Here is a 22,713-nt window from a genome sequence, read left to right as displayed (position 1 = left end):
CATCGCGGCGATGGCGCGACACGTCACCGCGGTTGGATTCCGCGCGAATTTCGATCTGATGGTTAGTACAACCATCAGATCAAAATCCGCCAGAGGATTTATCCGCGGGAACGGTCCGGAGGACCGTTTCCAGCGGATTATCCTCTCGTGTGTACTGGGCCCCAAAGCTGAATTCCAGGCAGATATAAAGGATAGAAATCAACATTTCCCTTTATTTATTAATACACCAATAATTTTTCGCAATTGTGCAACAAACTTATGAAGCCTGGCAAGTCTAGCAATAGCTTAGCAAGTCATTTTCAAACTTGCAACACAATTACTTGCTATCTGAGTTGGTGTTATCATTTATCCTTTGGTTTGCTCCCAAAGCTGTTTCATCCGACTTCTAATGGAATAATGAGAACAGGGTATAGTAAACAACTCATTTCATTCGGTGCAGAACAATTTATGTGGATGATAAGAAGACTATTGAATTATTCATAGTGATCATTAAATGCATAATGTACTGGAACAAGAAAAATTGCTCGCATTCATTGGATCCTACCAGTGTGAGGGTTGGAAGTTGCCCTTTTTTAAAAAAATACTAGAAAGCAAGAAAGAACTTAAAGTTGCTGTAAACCTTTCAGTCAGGTCTACACAGCGGGCGCCTGCACCCGCCGTGTAGAGCTGACTGCGCAGGCGCCATATAGAGCCGACTCGCAGTTCGGCTACTTACGGAAAACTTGTGACGCGCCTTATGCGCCAGGGGAAGTTTTTCACCAGACGTCAATCATCTAACCTCTGAATAGGAACGCCCACTTCCACGGGAGCCAGAACCCGGAAGCCGGGGGGAAAATAACAAGAAAACGGCATGTACGGCAAAAAAAAAATAAACAGCATACTGTAGATGTCGGAAGTATGCTGGATGTAATGGTATATAGATGTTTTTTAGGGTGAACCTCCGCTTTAACAACCAGCTTTATACAGTGTAAAAAAAAAAAAAACAAGATGCAAATCGCGGCAAAATCGCATGTCCAAAAAAGCGGCAGGCACCGCAAAAAGCACTGCAGAAATGCTCAAAAGCAACATGCATAGATGTGAATCGAGCCTTAGGGCTCTTTCACACGGAGCGGACCGTTTCTGGGTCCGCTCCGTGTGTCTCCGTCGGCTCAGCGGGAATCCCCGCTCAGCTGTCGGCGGATAGGGCGGTCCCCGCACACAGTGCAGGGACCGCCCTGTCTCAGCTCCGCTCTGCCCTATGGGGAACCGGATGCAGACGGACCGTCTGTCCGTCTGCATCAGTTCCGTTCCGCCGGACGGAAGAAAATAGGGTTTTCTTCCGTCCGAAAACCGGATCCCGACGGACGCGGACGCTAGCGGATGCTCCATCCGCTAACGGACGCGATCCCATAGGGATGTATTACAAGTCCGTTAACTGACTTGTAAAAACGGACAGGTGGAGCGGACGTCTGAAAGGGGCCTTAGGGTCCTTTCACACGTGCGGACCGTTTTTTAGATCAGTTTTTTATCATCAGTTGATACGTTTTTTTATCCGTTTTACATCAGTTGTCATCCGTTTTCATCCGTTTTCATCCGTTTTTCCATCCGTTTTTTCATCCGTTTTTTTTTTTTGTTAGAACTTTATTTTTATTACATATTTTGATGAAAAACGCGGGTTTCGGATGTTAAATGGATCGTCCGCTAACATCCGTTTTTCGTCCGGAAGAAAACCCTATTTTTCTTCCGTTCAAAAAAACAGAGCTTAACGGAGACGGATGTTAACGGACGTTAGCGGATGCTCATCCGCTAACGTACGATATCCCATTGGAAAGCATTGCAGTCCGTAAACGGACGTATGAAAAAACGGACGAACGGTCCGCACGTGTGAAAGGACCCTTAAAGTTGTGGCGCTCTCTCTGAATCCAGCTAATTGAATTTTTTTTTAAATTGTCGCTCTATTTTAGTTTATAGCGCAAAAAAATAAAACCGCTGAGGTGATCAAATACCACCAAAAGAAAGCTCTATTTGTGGGAAAAAAGGACGCACGTGTGAAAGGACCCTTAGAATGTGCACCCCAATGTATATGTTGTGCATTAAAGTGTGCTATGTTAAAAAAATAAAAAGTCATATCCAGTTTTTTTGAGCTGCTGCTGTGTGTTGGAAGCCCATTTATGATGATTGAGCTGCCTTAAATTAATGAGTGCAAAAAATGTGAAGGCACAGGGGTAGTATTTATATTCACATATGTTCTCTGTGATAAAATCCTAATGCTGCAGTAAACGGCACACGAGGCCAATATGCAGGCTGAGAGAAAAGACAAAGCAGCATCAGAGAAACTGGAGAGTGGCCTCCATTGCCCCTAGTTAAAGGGGAGTTCCACCCACAATTTCACTTTTTAAATATAAATACCCCTGTAATACACACGCTTAATGTAGTCTAGTAAAGTTAATCTGTAAACTAAGGTCCGTTTTGTTAGGTTGTTAGAGCATTTAGTTAGTTTATAATCTAGAAATAGACCATGGCCATCTTAAGTGTGGGCATCATGAAGCCAGACTGTATGACTTCCTGGATTTCAGCCTTGCAGATCTCGCACATGCTCAGTGCTGCACAAGCGATGTAATAGGTTTCAGTCAGGTTTATTTGCAAGGACTACTGGGATACATGATGCCTATCCCAGAAAACCCTTGCGAATAGCCTTGTGACTTAATAGCCTAGGCTAATAAGGAGGAGGAAGTAATGAAGGACTACAAAATAAAGGTATTTACAAGCAACAAAATAAAAATTGTCCATTCTGAACACTATGAGATTAGGGCATGCAGCACAGACAAACATAAAAAAATGGGTGGAACTCCACTTTAAGGATCACTGCATGGGGGTAATGGATCCATTAGGATCAATTATCCTCAGATATTTGGATGGAATGTCTTGTATGCAAGACTGACTTCTAAATCTCATCTCTGCACTGGAGTTTCTATAAACGATAATTGTGCAAGGTAGTACTGAGCTATGTTTATGACCTGGGGAGGAAGTAAGTGAAGCCGAGACCGGGGGTTTAAACGGTTCACATACCAAATATTCAGAAAATGTGCAATATCAGGAGTTACAGTGTGGGAGTCATGACACCAGCGGGCTCATTAATTTCAGAGCTACCATCAATCTTATCAATTAACATTCTCTCTGATAAATCGCAACAGTACAGTATATCTATATACGCTAAACAGCAGATATGATCTCTACAGTGACGGTAAAATCTATTCATGTATGTGTTCTTAACCCTCAGAAAAGTCCCTTCTATTGCTCTCCTCCAAATCTTCATATTCCTTTTTTTTAATTATTTCCTGTTCGGGGATGGCTATGTTCGTTCTCCATGGTCCCACTGTATATAGGAATGTATGTCACTTTAACCACTTAAAGCGGTGGTTCACCCTAATGAAACATTTTTTTTTTTATAGCATTAAATTAGGCATAGTAGCGCGAGCTACAGTATGCCTGTATTGATTTTTTTAGCCCGGTACTCACTGTGCAATCCTCTATAGAAGATTCCGACTCCCCGCGGGCAATGGGCGTTCCTATCCAGAGGGAAGGTGATTGACGGCCGGCTCTGGCACGTCACGCTTCTCTGGAAATAGCCGAAATAGGACTTGGCGCTTCACGGCGCCTGCGCATAGTCTGTGCGCAAGCACCGTATAGCGCTGTGAAGAGCCGAGACCTGTTCCGGCTATCTTCGGGGAGCGTGACGTGCCGTAGCCGGCCGTCAATCATCCTCCCTCTTGATAGGAACGCCCATTCCCCGCGGGGAGTCGGAATCTTCTATAGAGGATTGCACAGTGAGTACCGGGCTAAAAAAATCAATACAGGCATACTGTAGCTCGCGCTACTATGCCGAATTTAATGCTCAAATGTTGTTAGTGTGGGTGAACCACCGCTTTAAGCCCTGGACCTTTAGGCAGCTAAAAGACCCGGCCAGTTTTTGCGATTCGGCACTGCGTTGTTTTAACTGACAATTGCGCGGTCGTGCGACGTGGCTCCCAAACAAATAGGGTTTTCTTCCGTTCAAAAAAACAGAGCTTAACGGAGACGGATGTTAACGGACGTTAGCGGATGCTCATCCGCCAACGTACGCTATCCCATTGGAAAGCATTGCAGTCCGTAAACGGACGTATGAAAAAAACGGACGAACGGTCCGCACGTGTGAAAGGACCCTTAAAGTTGCGGCACTCTCTCTGAATCCAGCTAATTGAATTTTTTTTTAAATTGTCACTCTATTTTAGTTTATAGCGCAAAAAATAAAAACCGCAGAGGTGATCAAATACCACCAAAAGAAAGCCCTATTTGTGGGAAAAAAGGACGCCAAGTTTGTTTGGGAGCCACGTCGCACGACCGCGCAATTGTCAGTTAAATCTGCGCAGTACTAAATCGCAAAAAGGGGCCTGGTCCTCTAGCTGCATAATGGTCCGGGGCTGAAGTGGTTAAATAACTGAACATTTATTTACAACATTTTAGTGGTCTTAGAGGAATTTATTGAAGGATGTTAACCACTTGAGACCCAAAAGACGTCAACAGCGCGGCTCTCAGGTGCCAACTGGAACGTCTTTGGACGCCATTTGAAAGCATTACCCGCGCGCGCCACTGGGGGGCGCGCAGCGGGTAAACACTGTCCCGGCGCATAGCTGGGGACCCGATGCGTGTACCTGGCGGCCGCGATGTCCGCCGGGTACACGCGATCGTCGGTAAGACAGCAAGGACGTGGAGCTCTGTGTGTAAACACAGAGCTCCACGTGCTGTCAGAGGAGAGGAGACCGATCTGTGTCCCTTGTACATAGGGACACAGCATCGGTCACCTCCCCCAGTCAGTCCCCTCCCTCCACACAGTTAGAACACACCCAGGCTACACAGTTAACCCCTTCCTCACCCCCTAGTGTTAACCCCTTCACTGCCAGTCACATTTATACAGTAATTAGTGCATTTTTATAGCACTGATCGCTGTATAAATGTGAATGGCGCCAAATTTGTGTCAAAAGTGTCCGATACGTCCGTCGCAATATCGAAGTCCCAATAAAAATCGCAGATCGCCGCCATTACTAGTAAAAAAAATAATAATAAAAAAAGAATCATAATTCTGTCCCCTATTTTGTAGGCGCTATAAGTTTTGCGCAAACCAGTCGCTTATTGCGATTTTTTTATTTTTTTTACAAAAATACGTCGATAAATGCGTATCGGCCTTAACTGAGAAAAAAAATAGTTTTAAAAAAAAATAAATTGGGATATTTATTATAGCAACAAGTAAAAAATATATATATTTTTTTAAAATTGTCGCTCTTTTTTTGTTTATAGCGCAAAAAATAAAAACCGCAGAGGTGATCAAATACCACCAAAATAAAGCTCTATTTGTGGGGAAAAAAGGACGTCAATTTTGTTTGGGAGCCACGTCGCACGACCGCGCAAATGTCAGTTAAAGCGACGCAGTGCCGCAAGCTGAAATTTCACCTGGGAACGAAGGGGGTTTATGTGCCCAGTAAGCAAGTGGTTAAACAAAGAAAAACATTTGGGTAAATCCAGCAATTCTTGTTAATGAGAAAAAGGTGGTGCTGGTTACGCTTAGGACCTGTTAAGCGGAAGGGATGACGCGTTCTGATCCTTTGGAGAGGGGATTGTGGTGTCTTGTTCAGCTCAGCTGTGTGTGATCCCTCCTCTACACAGCAGCCAGGAGACTGATCATAATAACAGCTCACTACAGGATCTCACATACATCTGCAGGAGCAAATCTGCCAACGTATATACAGGACGCCTAGGCATTTCCCTCCAGGAACACGCTCCGGGAAATCTCACCACCGTCAAGGTATCGTAAACAAATTCAAGGATTTAGAATTCCTCTTTAACTTACTTTCTTAAAATGGATTGCAGATTTTATTTAAAACAAAACTTCTTAGTTGCAGGATTTATCTCCTGTGTAGCTACACCACTAAACCTGTACAGCCAATGGAGCCTGTCATCGTGCAACTTGGAAATGCAAGTTTCCTGGCTGCCTGGCCAATTTTGCACTACAGAAGGATTTTTTTTTTTATTCCTGAGCCCCCAAGGGTCATTACATCATCTCCTGGATCAAAATCCATTACTGTATTCCTATGTGAGCCCTTCGGAATTATTGCATATTACCAATGCATACTTTGCATATTACCAATGGGGGAGCTGCGGTGGCTCAACGCGATTGGCACTGCGCTGACAAGCCATTCACCTCTGCAGCTAGGGGTTCGGATCCCGCTCTCGGCTACATGTGAATTGAGTTTGGTGGTCTCAGCCCAGCTCCCGGTGGGTGTGCTATGCGAGGTAAGCCTGCGCTTAGTACGCCCACCCCCCTCCCACAAAAACCACCACACTTACACGCACTCGAAATTGGGTTAACATGCACGCACTTTGACCACGCCGTCTCTAAAAAGAGAGGCGAAGGACTAACGGGGCTGGTTGAGCCCGTTGGGCTTCAAAGCGGAGCAGGTAGGGCGGGCTGTGTGGGAGGACCCCCTCACACACCCACCATTGCCACCCGGGGCATGGAGAAAGGTGGCAGATTGCCTCTGGGGGAGGCCTGCCTACTCCCAACTCCTGCAGTCCGGCTCCTCTCTTGAGTACACGCACAAAAATACACTTTAAAAAAAAAAAAAATTACAAAAATACCATCCAGGGTTTTAAAACTCCTTTAGCAAATATGTGCCAGCGCAAAAGAGGAGGAATTCATTTGGCTTGATCTTGTAAATCTGTCAGCGAATGAGCATGGAGTAGGAGGTGAGGGGTTTGGTGGGCACAGAGAAGGAAAGCATTATACGACTTTTAGCTGTTTTTGGCGTTTTTATTTTTCTACAGTCATTAAACTCTCCATCATGTTATCTTATGTGTCCATGCACACATAGGCTGTTATCAGCAGTTTTGGGCAGTGACGTTTTTTTTTACTGGAGCTTGCGATAGCTGCGAAAGGTGGCTCTACAAAGTATTGACTTTAGGGGGGTGAATAGTTATGCACATTGACTTTTTCTCTTATTTTGTCCTATTTGTTGTTTGCTTCACAGTAAAAAAACAAAAATACAAAACTAGTGGTTTCCGAGAGATGTTTTTCAGCTGTAAAAACCCTCTAACGCTGATAAACGCTCAAAAACGTCGCTCAAAAATGTATTTGTTGTTAAAAAAGTATGAACAGCACTCACAATGTAATAGACAAAAACAGCCTTAAGCCTGCTGACGCAAGCAGGCAGACCCGTCCGTCTGGAGTCCGAGCAGTGGTGACGTCAGCACGCCGCTCATTCCGCCCTACGTGTTTTGTGATAGGTCACGTCGTCCAGGGGCAGTTAAAATGTCTAATATTTAGAGTCCCATCACACCAGGTGCGGTGGGACTGCGTTGGACGGCTATCCCAGCGCAGTCCCACCGCACCTTCACCGGTGAGGCCAGTCCACACAACTGCATGTGCTGAAAAAAAAAAGTAGTGTGTCCAGTACTTTTTTCCAGCGCGACGCAGATCACTGCCTGATACAACCCTACGAAATGTCACCCTGGCGGAGGTTTACTACGACTGGACCATGAAAAATCTGGTGCAACTGTACAGTGCCTTGCAAAAGTATTCACCTTGGCATTTCCCGTGTTTTGTTGCCTCGTGACAGGACCGGGGGCTGTGTGTTTACACACACAGTTCCTGGTCCTGGCTCAGTAACAAGCAATCGCGGGTGCCCGGTGGGATCGCGCCTGCCGGGCACGCATAGGGAGCCTAGTGGCCAATTGGAGAGCCGACGTAGAGCTACGGGCTGTCGCACAGGGGAGCCGACCTGCCGCCGTAGAACTGCGGCGGCTGGTCAGCAAGTAGTTAAGTGATGTAAAGGTTAAATGAAGGATGGCCGCACTCCAAAAACCGTACAGGTTGTCTTTTATTAAACAAACAGCAAAAGCATTACCAGATCACAGCAACAGAAACAGGGGACAGCCGACGTTTCGCACAAAATCAGTGCTTATTCATGGTAATGCTTTTGCTGTTTGTTTAATAAGACAACCTGTACGGTTTTTGGAGTGCGGCCATCCATCCTTCATTCAACCTTTATGCTTGCCTAGTGCACCCCCAGCACCCTTGGAATCCTGTACCAGTGTATGACCATATAGTAGACCCACCCGGAGCGGTGACTTTCTTTCTTCTATTCGCTTTAGTTAAGTGATGTGTTGGGTTTGCGCCAGACATATCGTTTTCTTTGATGGACAAAAGTTCAGTTTTAGTCTCATCAGACCAGAGCACCTTCCTCCATACATTTTGGGAGTCTCCCACATGCCTTATTCGCAAACTCAAAACGTGGCATTTTATTTTTTGCTGAAAGTAATGGCTTTCTTCTGACCACTCTGCCATAAAGTCCAACTCTATGGAGCATCCGGCTTATTGTCGTCCTATGTACAGATACTCCAGTCTCTGCTGTGGAACTCTGCAGCTCCTCCAGGGTTACCTTAGGTCTCTGTGCCGCCTCTCTGATTCATGCCCTCCTTGCCCGGTCCGTGAGTTCTGGTGTGCGGCCGTCTCTTGGCAGGTTTGCTGTTGTGCCATCTTCTTTCCATTTGGTTATGATAGATTTGATGGCGCTCCTAGAGATCATCAAAGATTTGGATTTTTTTTTATAACCTAACCCTGACTTGTACTTCTCAACACCATTGTCCCTTACTTGTTTGGAGAGTTCCTTGGTCTTCATGGCAGTGTTTGGTTAGTGGTGCCTCTTGTTAGGGGTTGCAGCCTCTGGGGCCTTTCAAAAAGGTGTGTCTATGTAATGACAGATCATGTGACACTTAGATTGCACACAGGTGGAGATCATTTCACTAATTATGTGACTTCTGAAGGAAATTGGTTGCACCAGAGCTTTTTGTGGGCTTCATAACAAAAGGGGATGAATACATACGCACATTCCAATTATCAGTTTTTTTATTTCTGAAAAATAGTTTTATGTATATTTTTTTCTAATTTTACTTCACCAACTTAGACTATTGTGTTCTGATCTATCACATATAATTCAGATTAAAAAAACATTGAACTAAGGCTAGGTTCACACTGCTGCGAATTCAAAATCGCGGTAAAATCGCAATTTTACCGCGATTTTGCGGCTGCGATTTTGCCGCGATTTCGGCCGCGATTTAAGAGACATCTGTGCAGGGTTCAATGTAAATCGCGGCCCGAAATCGCAAAAAGTAGTACAGGAACTACTTTTTGAAATCGGTGCAGCGCCGCAGATGCGGCGTCGCACCGATTAGGACAGTGCCATTGCCGACAATTGCCGGCAAATGCCGCCGATTTGAGATGCGTTTTGACATGTCAAATCGCATCTCAAATCGTACCAAATCGTACCCAGTGTGAACCAGGGCTAAAGGCTCTAATGTAACAAGATAGGTAAAAAGCCAAGGGAGTGAATACTTTTGCAAGGCACTGTACATAGTAACCAATCAGCGTCCATGTTTTAGGTCTTGAAATCGTACTACTTCAGCGTGATTTCAAAACCGCACATCACAGTGCAATTTACACTGCCGATTTCATTGCGGCTTGAAACTTAATTTAACTACTTAAGGACCGGAAGATTCCCCCCCTCCCCCTTAATGACCAGGCCATTTATTGCAATACGGCACTGTGTCGCTCTCACTGACAATTGTGCGATCGTGCAATGACATACCCAAACAAAAAAAAAATCCCTACAAATAGAGCTTTCTTTTGGTGGTTTTTGATCACTTCTGCGGTTTTTATTTTTTGCGCTAAAAACAAAAATAGACCGACAATTTTGAAAAAAATTCAATATTTTTTACTTTTTGCTATAATAAAAAATCCCCCAAAAAGATATAAAAAAACATTTTTTCCTCATTTTAGGCCGATACGTATTATTCTACATATTTTTGGTAAAAAAAAAAAAAAAAAAATCGCAATAAGCGTTTATCAAATGGTTTGCGCAGAATTTATAGCGTTTACAAAATAGGGGATAGTTTTATTGCATTATTATTAATATATATTTTTTTTACTACTAATGGCGGCGATCAGCGATTTTTTTCGTGACTACGACATTATGGCGGACACATCGGACAATTTTGACACATTTTTGGGACCATTGTCATTTTCACACCAAGAAGTGCTATACAAATGCATTGTTTACTGTGAAAAATGACAATTGCAGTTTAGGAGTTAACCACTAGGGGAGCGCTGTAGGGGTTATGTGTGACCTCTTATGTGTTTCTAACTGTAGGGGGCGGGGCTGAACGTGTGACATCATTGATCGTCTTTCCCTATATATTTTTTTTACTTTTTTGCTATAATAAATATTCCCCAAAAAATTTAAAAAACTAATTTATTCATCAGTTTAGGCCAATATGTATTCTTCTACCAGATATTGGTAAAAATTGCAATAAGCATATATTGATTGGTTTGCGCAAAAGTTATAGCCTCTACAAAATAGGGAATGATTTATGTTGTGTGTTTTTTTTTTTTAACTAGTAATATCGGCAATCAGTGATTTCTAACAGGACTACAACATTGCGGCGGACAGATCAGACATCTAACTGACATTTTTTACACTTTTTTGGGGGAACCAGTGACATTATTACAGTAATCGGTCCTCAAAATATGCACTGTTATTGTACTAATCAACCTGGCAGGAAAGGGGTTAGCATCAGGGGCGATGAAGGGGTTAAGTGTGTTTACTAACTGTATGGGAGAACGGGGTGACTGGGTAAACACACAGAAAGACAGGATCTGTGTGATCTCCCCTACCTTGTTTACACAGGCAGATCCCCATTCTGTCACTGTGGCGGAACGATCGCGGGTGGCCGGCGGACATCGAGCCCACCCGCTAATTGGCTCCCCCGCTGGCCAGTGGGTGCACACGCACCCACTAATTGCAGTATGAACTGACGTACAATGACGGTAATAAGCGGGAACCAGCCACATTGACGCAGTACGACTGTGGAGGCTGGTCCTTAAAGTGGAGTTCCACCCATTTTTTTATGTTTGTCTGTGCTGCATGCTCTAACCTCATAGTGTTCAGAATGGACAATTTTTATTTAATTTGTTGCTTGTAAATACCTTTATTTTGTAGTCCTTCATTACTTCCTCCTCCTTATTTGCCTAGGCTATTTGCAAGGGTTTCTGGGATAGGCATCATGTTTCCCAGTAGTCCTTGCAAACCTGATTGAAACCTATTACATTGCTTGTGCATTGAGCATGTGCGAGATATGCAAAGCTGAAATCCAGGAAGTCATACAGTCTGGCTTCATAATGCCCACACTTAAGATGGCCACGGTCTGTTTCTAGATTATAAACTATCAAAATGCTGTAACAACCTAACAAAACAGACCTTAGTTTACAGACTAACTTTACTAGAATACATTAAGCTTGTGTATTACAGGGGTATTTATATTTAAAAAGTGAAATTGTGGGTGGAACTCCCGCTTTAAGTGGGTAATAGAAGTCTATGCAAGTTGCAAAGAAATAGGTAAAAAGTAGTGCAGGAACCTTTTTCATAATCACTGCGACATGAGTTGCAGCAATATGGATAGTTCCATTGCCAGCCATGCAACTTGTCATGCACATTTGGAACTGTCAAGCCGCATGACAAGTTGTATCTTAGTGCAGACTTCAGGGAAAATCAGTGAGCCAATCGCACAAGCAGAAAATGGTGTTTCTGTAGGGTGTTCTGTACACATTACAGGACTCTTTCCTTCATTAAGTTGGCTCTATGAAGCTATTCTATTCTGTGCTGAACCAAAAAAATGAATTCTTGTAAAATGAAAATTCTTTCCAGTTAGGTCAACACAGCCTAAAATGTATAGAAGGATTGGAGTGTGCTTCTCAGGGTTCCATACCACCAGGAAAACAGCGCAGGTCTGTCTCGGAAATTATATGAATCTCCTCTCTCTTCTTCTGGGTAGAAGTCGTTTTCCTGTCCATTCCCTTTGTTAAGTCGGCACAGCTGCCTTCTCCATCATCTCTTCTCTGCCTGTTTTTGGAAACCAAACAAACAGGAGGCAAAGTGAACAGCAAGACTTTCATAGATGACATCTAGGACCGATGCTACCACTAGGCAAACTAGGCAGCCGCCTAGGGCACCCTGCTGCCTAGGGCGCCCGGCCACTGGTGTTCCTACTCTCTTCTCTCTGCAGCAAGCAACTAAGGCCCGGATTCTCAAAGGAGTTACGCCGGCGTATCTCCAGATACGCCGTCGTAACTCTGAGTCCGAGCCGTCGTATCTATGCGCCTGATTCTTAGAATCAGTTACGCATAGATTTGTATTAGATCCGACCGGCGTAAGTGTCTTAAGCCGTCGTATCTTAACTGCATATTTACGCTGGCCGATAGGGGCGTGTACGCTGATTTACGCCTAGAAATATGTAAATCAGCTATATACGCGAATTCACGAATGTACGCCCGGCCGACGCAGTACAGATACGCCGTTTACGTTAGGCTTTTCCCGGCGTAAAGTTACCCCTGCTATATGAGGCGTACATGCGGCATAACAATGTTAAGTATGGACGTCGTTTCCACGTCAAATTTTTAAAATTTTACGTCGTTTGCGTAACTCGTCCGTGAATGGGGCTGGACGTAATTTACGTTCACGTCGAAACCAATACGTCCTTGCGGCGTACTTTGGAGCAATGCACACTGGGATATGTCCAAAAAGCGTCATTTACGTGGGGTCACATAACATTTACATAACACACGTCCACATCTTCCACATTTGAATTAGGCAGGCTTACGCCGGCCTATTTACGCTACGCCGCCGCAACTTACGGAGCAAGTGCTTTGAGAATACTGCACTTGCCCGTCTAAGTTGCGGAGGCGTAACGTAAATAGGATACGTTACGCACGCTCAAAGATACGCCGCTGTACGTGAATCCGGGCCCAAGTCTCAGGATCAGCAGCGTTCCACTGCTCCGTTCACACATAGTGTCAGAGGCACAGCGGTGGTGGAGGACTGTGTCTGTGTCCTGACTCCTGAATGAATGGAAGCAAGCAAACATTCATTGATGGGCACTGGTGAGGCTGCATTGCTGGGTGCTGGTGAGGCTGCATTTGATGGGTCCTGGTGAGGCTGCATTTGATGGGCGCTGGTGAGGCTGCATTTGATGGGCGCTGGTGAGGCTGCATTGATGGGTGCTGGTGAGGCTGCATTTGATGGGTCCTGGTGAGGCTGCATTTGATGGGCGCTGGTGAGGCTGCATTGATGGGTGCTGGTGAGGCTGCATTTGATGGGTGCTGGTCGGCTGTATTTGATGGGTGCTGGTCGGCTGTATTTGATGCGCTGGTGAGGCTGCATTGACGGATGCTGGTCGGCTGTATTTGATGGGTGCTGGTCGGCTGTATTTGATGGGTGCTGGTCGGCTGTATTTGATGGGTGCTGGTCGGATGTATTTGATGCGCTGGTGAGGCTGCATTGATGGGCGCTGGTGAGGCTGCATTTGATAGCCTCTGGTGGGCTGCATGTGATGGGCGATTCGTTAAAAAGGTGGGGTTTTCATGGGAAGGGGAAAGGGGGTGGAGTCAGGGGTGGAGTCAAGGGGTGCCAAAATTAGGTTTCTCCTAGGGTGTCAAAAATCCTTGCACCAGCCCTGATGACGTCAGTGCTGAGAGAACATCCAAACTCCATAAAGCACATAGCAATGAGTGGTTAACAATCCTCCTTGGCTCCTTGGTTTGGCAAGCCTTCTAGTGTGTGGGTAGTGTAGGGACAGGTCACTAATCTGTCAGGGACAGTATTGGCAGAGGTGAAAGGTTCCAGACAAGGAGGGAAAATGTAGGGATTGTCCTGGAAACCTTCCCCCTTGGGCTCGGACCAGCCAGGCCGCATTCCGCCCCTCCAGATGACCGCAATCAGCTTGGCTGAGACCCGCTAAACACGGTTGCCATCCATGAGTGTTTCCTGGTTGAGCCTCCTTCCTCCGGGCTTGTTGTGGACTCATGCAGCGCATCCCCCATAGGAGCCCCTGGTGAATAGGGATGCGCTACACACCCTGCACAGCCAGGCACACCAAATTTCTCATAGGCTCACTGAGACAGGAAACCGTCCATGTATCTTTGTTTTAGTTTTTTATTTAGTCCCAGTGTCCATCTACATCCCTGTGGCTACTGATCCCAGCACCACCTCGTCAGACACTGCCAGCCCACCTGGCTGCAGCTGCCCGTTTCACTGGCCCTCCTGGCTAATCTTCCCACAGTCCTCCCAGACTGACTCTACAGCCATCCCACACTTCCACTCACCAGTCCTCTCAGGTTGTCTCTTAGTCCTCCCAGACTGTCTCACTATCCAGCCAGCCGGCTGTCTTCTCCCTGGAGATCTCCTGGATGTGCTCGCTGGCCCCTGCTGTCCTCACACCTGCTTTTGTGTCTCTGAACAGGACTCCTCCATGTGTTTGAAGGGGATCTCTCCAGCACCTGAGCACCAGACCTGAGGTCACCCCCAGACTAGGGCCTTCGTAAAGCCTCCTCAACACTCCATCTTCCATCCGAACTCTCTCTGCTCCTGCCGGGCTGACCCAGAGTATTTAAGAGGCGCCCCCCCACACTGCCAGCCCATTTGGCTGGGATCGGTTGGGGCCCCACCAGGCAGCTCCTCCTAACCTCCCTCCCATTCTTCTGGAAGATTCTCCAAAGTTCCAGCAAGTAGGGGCAGGTAATAGAGGTGCTGCCTGATGAGTCATCCAGCCTCCCTGAGTTTCTCACCCTGACCCAAATTTAAAACCCAGGCTTGGCTGTCAGCCAAGCCCAAATTAACCTACACTGCTAAAAACCTATCTACATTACCTAGCACTCTACACTACAGGGTGGTAAACTCTTCTGCTTTGACTTCAATACAAGTTTTTCAACTGCATCTGGACTGAGTGTGTGTTACTGCCGCCACACCACGGTGTACCCACCTACAAATCCATGAGAATTCAGGCTTTTCTGATCTGACAGCTTTAGACTCTGGTGGTTGTGGTATACAGCACTTTGCATATAATACTTGTATTGCCTTATTAAAATGAGCTTCAGAAGATTTTTAAGGTTTGACAATGATGGTAAAGTGAAAAACCTCACGCTGAATACCGCAGACTGACCACAAGACACATTTTACTTGGCTATTGTATTTCCTGCTGTGTCATTGATTACACAACAGATCTAAGCCTTTTATGTGTTTGAGGTCAAGAATTGGCTACTAGTCAATGTAGAGTATACAAAGCTTTTTATTTTATTTTGAGTTTTTGAGTAGAAAAAAGTTAGAACCTCTGCCATTAGAACTCGTGCCCCCTCATCTCCCACCACCTTCCAGACACCCCCGTTGCCACAGGGGAGCCACAGAATAGGTGGTCCCTCTTCACTATATCGAGACAGTGTCCATTGGATACCGGTGAGGCTTAGCCCCATGCATTTCTATGGGGTGCATTGGCAGGTAGAATTGTCTGCTGAATTCAAAATCACACGTTTTTTTGTGTTTACAAAGGACAGCTTTGCTTTCAGCAGCTTCCAGATGTAACCGATTCCTCATGGTGGGGCACAGCGGGGAATGTGAGAGGCAAAAGTATCTCCCTGCAAGGCGAGGCAGAGCCACCTACACAGGGAGATATAACAAACCAAATACATGGGTAATAGAGAGAGCTGCCTACCAGGGCCGTCTTTTCGCATTGGGCACGCTGGGCAGTTGCCCGGGGGGCCCCACTTGCCTGGGGGGCTAAGTGAAGGAGTGCCGAAGCTGTGGCACGCCACTCACTCAAATGCACTGGTTATCAGAATTGCCGGCCGCCCGGCACCTAGCAACCAGTGACGTCAGAGTCTGCAGCCGCCCCAGCATTCAGAGCACGCCACGGTTTCCCCAGAAATCAGAGCGCGCCGCTTCTGCGGCTGGAAAACTAGCTCCACCCACCTCTGCCATCTTCAGACTCAGCGTGGCTCAGAGGGAGGGGAGCGAGCGGACAGTGGAGCACTTCTGAGAAGAGCTGCCTGACTGAGCTGAGCCTGTCCTGAGCCTGCCTGCCTGCCTTGCTGTGAGTGTGAGTGACTTCACTGCACCTGACCTAACCCTCGGCCTCACCCTGTAAGTAATTTGCTGTACCATTCAAACGCAGCCACTGTGCCATTCAAACGCAGCCACTGTGCCGTTTAAACGCAGCCACTGTGCGTGATTGTGTAGACAGGGCCCCAGTGTACTTTATTGCCCGGGGGCCAATAATGCTCTTAAGATGGCACGGTCACCTACACAAGGTGGCATTAGAGCTGCCTACATAGGGAGTTACTAGAGCTTTTCCAGGTGGGGGCTGTTGCACTCTGTACATAGTGCATCCCTAAACACTCTACCATGTATGTAGCATACTCCTGAATCCTACACTCTGTGCATGGGGCACCCCTGAACTCTGTATGTAATGAACTCCTGACCTCTGCACTGTGTACGTAGTGTAATCCTGAACTATGCACTCTGTACATAGTGCACCCCTAAACCCTCCACTCTGTACACAGAATACGTGTGCTTAGGGCACCCCTGGAACTGCACTTTGTAGCTAACACACTCCTGAACTCCGCACTCTGTATGTAATGAATTTTTAAACTCTGCACCTCATGTACACAGCATAATCCTGATCCCTGCACTCTGTTCGTAGCATAATTTTAAACCCTGCACTTTGTACGTAGCATAATTCTGAACCCTGCACTCTGTACGTAGCATAATCCTGAACCATGCACTCTGTATGTAGCATAATCCTGAACCCTGTACTCTGTATGTAGCATAATCCCGAACCCTGTATGTAGCATAATCCTGAACTCTGTATGTACGTAGCATAATCCTGAACCCTGCACTTTGTACGTAGCATAACCCTGAACCCTGCGCTCTGTACGTAGCATAATCCTGAACCCTGCGCTCTGTACGTAGCATAATCCTGAGCCCTGTGCTCTGTACGTAGCATAATCCTGAGCCCTGCGCTCTGTATGTAGCATAATCCTGAACCCTGCACTTTGTACGTAGCATAATCCTGAACCCTGCACTCTGTACGTAGCATAATCCTGAACCCTGCACTTTGTACGTAGCATAATCCTGAACCCTGCATTCTGTATGTAGCATAATCCTGCACTCTGTATGTAGCATAATCCTGCACTCTGTATGTAGCATAATCCTGAACTCTGTATGTAGCATAACCCTGCACTCTGTATGTAGCGTATCCTAGATACAACTGGCCCTTTAAGGGCAACCATACTGCCGATGCGGCCGGAGATGAAATTGCGCTTGACACCCCTGATTTATAGGAATGGCGCAGGAGAAGTGTAAAAGAGGTTGGATTTAGGGTAAACTTTGGGTTAGAATTAAGGTCATTCAACTGAAGGGATGAAGAAGACAATAAAGGTACAGGAAGACACATTTGTAACGTTTCCTGTTATGTAAACCAACCTAGTCTAACAATAAATAGCTTGCAGTTCGGTCCTTCCAGCACTTTTTCTGCATTGTTTCAAACATCATGTTATAAAGGAATACAGCCAGAGATGAGTAAACCAGACTGACAGTTCCTGGAGGGTTTCGGGATGAGGTCAGGAAATAATCAGTCTGCATTATTATGCATGAGGCTACCATGGAGGACGCAGCAGGGGATATGGCAGCAGCATGCCACAACATCGGAGATAATATGTAACATCTGTGAGTGTCTTTCCACGTCTCCAATTCTTCTTCTCAAACAAACAAAAGATTTCCCAGCACACTTACCAGCCAGCCTGCAAAACCAAATTGGCCCTGTCTAACAGTTTGCATTAAAAACAGAGGCCCGGATTCACGTAGAAGCGCGTATCTTTGTGCGGGCGTAACGTATCCTATTTACGTTACGCCTCCGCAACTTTGACAGGCAAGTGCCGTATTCTCAAACCAAAGTTGCGGCGGCGTAGCGTAAATAGGCTGGCGTAAGCCCGCCTAATTCAAATGTGGTAGATGTGGGCGTGTGCTATGTAAATTTAATGTGACCCCACGTAAATTATGCTTTTTACGAACGGCGAATGCGCCGTCCGTGAAAGTATCCCAGTGCGCATGCTCCAAATTAACCCGCAAGAAGCCAATGCTTTCGACGTGAACGTAAATGACGCCCAGCCCAATTCGCGAACGACTTACGCAAACGATGTAAAATTTTCAAAATTCGACGCGGGAACGACGTCCATACTTAACATTGGTACGCCTCAACTACGCCTCATATAGCAGGGGTAACTTTACGCCGGGAAAAGCCTAACGTAAACGGCGTATCTGTACTGCGTCGGCCGGGCGTACGTTCGTGAATTTGCGTATCTAGCTGATTTACATATTTCTAGGCGTAAATCAGCGTACACGCCCCTAGCGGCCAGCGTAAATATGCAGTTAAGATACGACGGCGTAAGAGACTTACTCTGGTCGTATCTTAGTGAAATTTTGGCGTATCTGATTCTTTGAATCAGGCGCCAAGATACGACGGCTCGGACTCAGAGTTACGACGGTGTGTATCTGGAGATACGCCGGCGTAACTCGTACGAGAACCCGGGCTAGAGGGTTTAGTTTACACACATTTGCAAATATATGACTAAGCCACAGTGCTCACATCCAGGGACCTCTGTATATACTCCGGTCCTAACTCTAAAATTTCCAGGGCCTTCATAGTAGGAGCGCATATATCAATGGATAGATTAAGGGCAGGTGTGTCCAGATGGAGCCCACCCCTCCTTAAAGGCACAGGGACGCACGTGTTGCCCAGCAATAGCACAATGGCAGCGATGGCATCTAGTGCTTCCCTGCACCCAGTTCGGTAGATTGTACAAACAAATGACAACCACCACCCCAACCTATAATTGGCCTTTGCAGCAAGGTGCACATGGAAGGGTAATGCACATTACAAACAAACAAAAGATTTCCCAGCATGCTTTCCATGCGACTCCCGGCCACTGTCCTACTCCGATCCAGGGCTTCAGTGGGAGGGGCCAATATCTCCTTCTGACATCAGCTGCAGCTCACGTGACTGCCCGCTCAGCCCTTCCCCCTGAAGCCCTGGATCGGAGTAGGAGAGCGGCCGGGAGTCACGCAATCGGCCTGAATATTTACAAATTTACAGGCTTCATTTTAAAAAAACACTTATCGGAATTTCCGACAACAAATGTTCGATGTGAGCTTTTTGTCGGAAATTCCGACCGTGTGTAGTAGGCTTCATCGGACATTTGCTGTCGGAATTTCCGACAAGAAAAATTTGAGAGCTGGTTCCTCCCACAACAAAATACCACACCTAGCAACAAAAGATCCACCCCAGCAACATTAGAAACCCCCCTCCCCCCAGCAACAGATATTCCAGCAGCCAGCATCAATAGACCTCTCCCTCAACAGTAGATCCCTACCAGCAACATAAGACCCCCCCCCACCAGCAACAATACATTCCCCACCAGCAACATTAGACCCTCACACAAAAACAGATCCCTACCCCTCAGCGACAATAGATCCTGCATAAGCCAGCATCAATCGACTCTCCAGCACACCCCACACCCCTTGCTATTACCATAGGTGTGCGCAGCCTATTGCATTAATTAAAATTTAAACACACATGAATGCCACCTGCAGTGACAGGGAGGAGGCTCTGGTGGTGGGAGACAGTTGATTGAGACCATATTATATTACACCCTAAATACGAGTGTAATGTGTTCCTAAGGTTAAACCTAGCCTTTAATATAATGGGGGCATTTACACTGGCCACTGGCACCCCCAACCACCCACATGGTGTTGCCCCTGGATAATGCTAATGTACATGGGGTGATTGGGGTGTGCGCACACCTATGGCTATTATACATTCAGTGCTGGTGCCCCCCCCCCCCCCCCCACGTTCTCGCAGAAAAAAAGCCCTGGACAGACAACTACTAACAAATGTTATCATACCACCTCAAAATGCTTTTTAGAGCAGATAACTGAACAAAGATGGCTGCCACCTATGTATGTGAGAACAGGTCCACATTTGCAGATTAATGCCAGAACAGGAAACGATTACATTAGAACAACCCAATCTAATTAGTCCATTGGTCTGTGCGAACAGTTTATGCATTATTAATGCTGTAATCTCTTTACAGAGATCTCACTAGGGGGGGTTATCTGACCACAGTTGACTATAGATTGTACCACGTGGTACCTCTTATGGTAAGCCATGATGACCACCACCCAGCGCTTGGGGGCTAATACGTAATGTTCGGTTTCACACAACATCTGGGTTCTGTCATTAGCGCTAAAAACCACGGTGCATTAGCACTAGACGCCTAATGCTATCTACTCTGGGGTTTGATATTAGAATGTTGTAATTGGGATAATTAATTACATTAAGAGCCTGGAGGATAGTTGTATTTCAGCTACTTTCACCGATATCTTCATCCCACCTGGGGAATGGATCCATTTGTTAGGCTTCTAGGAGACATTTGTCTGTCATCAAGAAGAAAATTCATATAGACTCCAGACAGATGTAAAAGACATACACATAGGCCCGGATTCACAAAGCACTTACGCCGACGTATCTTCGAGATACGCTGCGTAAGTGTAACTATGCACCGTCGTATCTGTGCGCGGTGCCCACAATCTGAGATACGCCTGAAAATAGGCTGCATCCGACCGACGTAACTTTCCTACACCGGCGTATCGTGGACGCATATTTACGCTGGCCGCAAGTGGCGCTCCCATTGATTTTCTATGCACATATGCAAATGAGGGAGATACGCCGATTCACAAACGTAGTTGCACCCGGCGCATAATATATGTGGTTTGCGTAAGGCGTACGTCCGGCGAAAAGTTATTCCCCATATAGGAGGCGCAACTCATGCAAAGGTATGGACCAGGGAACACGGCCGTCGTATTTTACGTCGTTTACGTAGTACATGAATATGGCTAGGCGTAGGTTACGTTCACGTCGTAGGCAGTGATTCGACGTATCTTAGGCATTTGTTTCGACGTGATTCTGAGCATGCGCACTGGGATGCGGCCACGGGATGGCGCATGCGCCGTTTGTTTAAAGTACTTCTATGGCGCTTGGCCCATCATTAGCATAAGGTCACACCTCATTAGCATGTCTCACGCCCACTTCCACCTACGACGGCTTACGCCGAGGGAACCCAGCGCAGTTTGGAAAGCAAGTGCTTTGAGAATTCGGTGCTTGCCTCTCTGCGCGACGTCGGCGTAGCGTATATTAGATACGCTACGCCGGCATAAATATGCGCCAATGTATGTGAATCTATACTGCCAAAAGTATTGGGACGCCTGCCTTTACACGCACATGAACTTTAAATTGAATTGCAGCTATAATGGCTTCAACTCTTCTGGGAAGGCTGTCTACAAGGATTAGGAGTGTGTCTATGGGAGTGTTGGACCATTCTTCCAGAAGCGCATTTGTGAGGTCAGGCACTGATGTGGATGAGAAGGCGGCCGCCGTCAATTGACGGCGGCCGGTAGTTAAGTGGTTAACTAATCTTTCAATGGTGATCAATGGGAAGAATGTTCCTTACATTGGTGATCAGTGGGATGAATGTTCCTTACATTGGTGATCAGTGAGAAGAATGCCCCTTACATTGGTGATCAGTGGGAAGAATGTCCCTTACATGGTGATCAGCGGGAAGAATGCTCCTTACATTGGTGACCAGTGTGAAGAATGCCCCTTACATTGGTGATCAGTTGGAAGAATGCCCCTTACATTGGTGATCAGTGGGAAGAATGCCCCTTACATTGGTGATCAGTGGGAAGAATGCTCCTTATATTGGTGATCAGTGGGAAGAATGTTCCTTACATTGGGGATCAGTGAGAAGAATGCTCCTTACATTGGTGATCAGTGGGAAGAATGCCCCTTACATTAGTGATCAGTGGAAAGAATGTTCCTTACATTGGTGATCAGTGAGAAGAATGTCCCTTACATTGGTGATCAGTGAGAAGCAGGCCCGGACTGGGACAAAAAATAGGCCCGGGCATTTTAGACTGAGCAGCCCGGGTGGGGGGGGGGGGGCGGTGCAGCTGCACTTTGCGGCGGTTAATCATGAGATGTGGGGTTCCAGCACCCTGCACCTCTGGACCCTTTATATTACACAACACCCTGGACCCCTTTACATTACACAGCACCCTGCACCTCTGGACCCTTTACATTACACAACACCCTGCACCTCTGGACCCTTTACATTACACAACACCCTGCACCTCTGGACCCTTTACATTACACAACACCCTGGACCTCTGGACCCTTTACATTACATAGCACCCTGCACCTCTGGACCCTTTACATTACATAGCACCCTGCAGCTCTGGACCCTTTTACATTACACAGCACCCTACACCTCTGGGTCCCTTTACATTACACAGCCCCCTGCACCTCTGGGCCCCTTTACATTACATAGCCCACAGTTTGTTACACAGACACCCCCCTAACAGTTCTGGACCCCCTGCATGTTACACATACCTCCCTACAATGCAGACCCCCTCCCTACAGTGCAGACCCCCCTACAGTACAGACCCCCTCCCTACAGTACAGACCCCCCCTACAATACAGACCCCCCCTACATTTCAGACTCCTCTTACAATACAAAACCCCCCCTACATTTCAGACCACCCCTACAATACAGAACCCCCCCCCCCCCCACAATACAGAAACCCCCCTACAATACAGACCCTCCCTTCAGACCCATAATGTACCTCATATCCGTGCGCGACTGCATGTCGGGTTCCCTCCCTCTGTGTAGACATAAAGGAGGCGACTTCACTCTGCGGCTCCGACTCG

The 22,713-nt window shown here is 46.6% G+C and overlaps 1 protein-coding gene across 1 annotated transcript in view; it reads left to right on the top strand.

The window, feature by feature from the left end:
• The first annotated feature begins 5,604 nt into the window (after positions 1-5,604).
• LOC120920360 (B2 bradykinin receptor-like) overlaps positions 5,605-22,713 on the top strand; it is a 52,061-nt gene continuing 34,952 nt past the window's right edge. The window contains exon 1 of the mRNA XM_040332395.1: positions 5,605-5,819. The gene's annotated coding sequence lies outside the window, so the exon portion shown is untranslated. The remainder of the gene's footprint in view (positions 5,820-22,713) is intronic.

This window comes from Rana temporaria, chromosome 13, assembly GCF_905171775.1.
Source record: "Rana temporaria chromosome 13, aRanTem1.1, whole genome shotgun sequence".
Lineage (NCBI taxonomy): Eukaryota > Metazoa > Chordata > Amphibia > Anura > Ranidae > Rana > Rana temporaria.
This window is presented reverse-complemented; position numbering and strand designations above follow the sequence as displayed.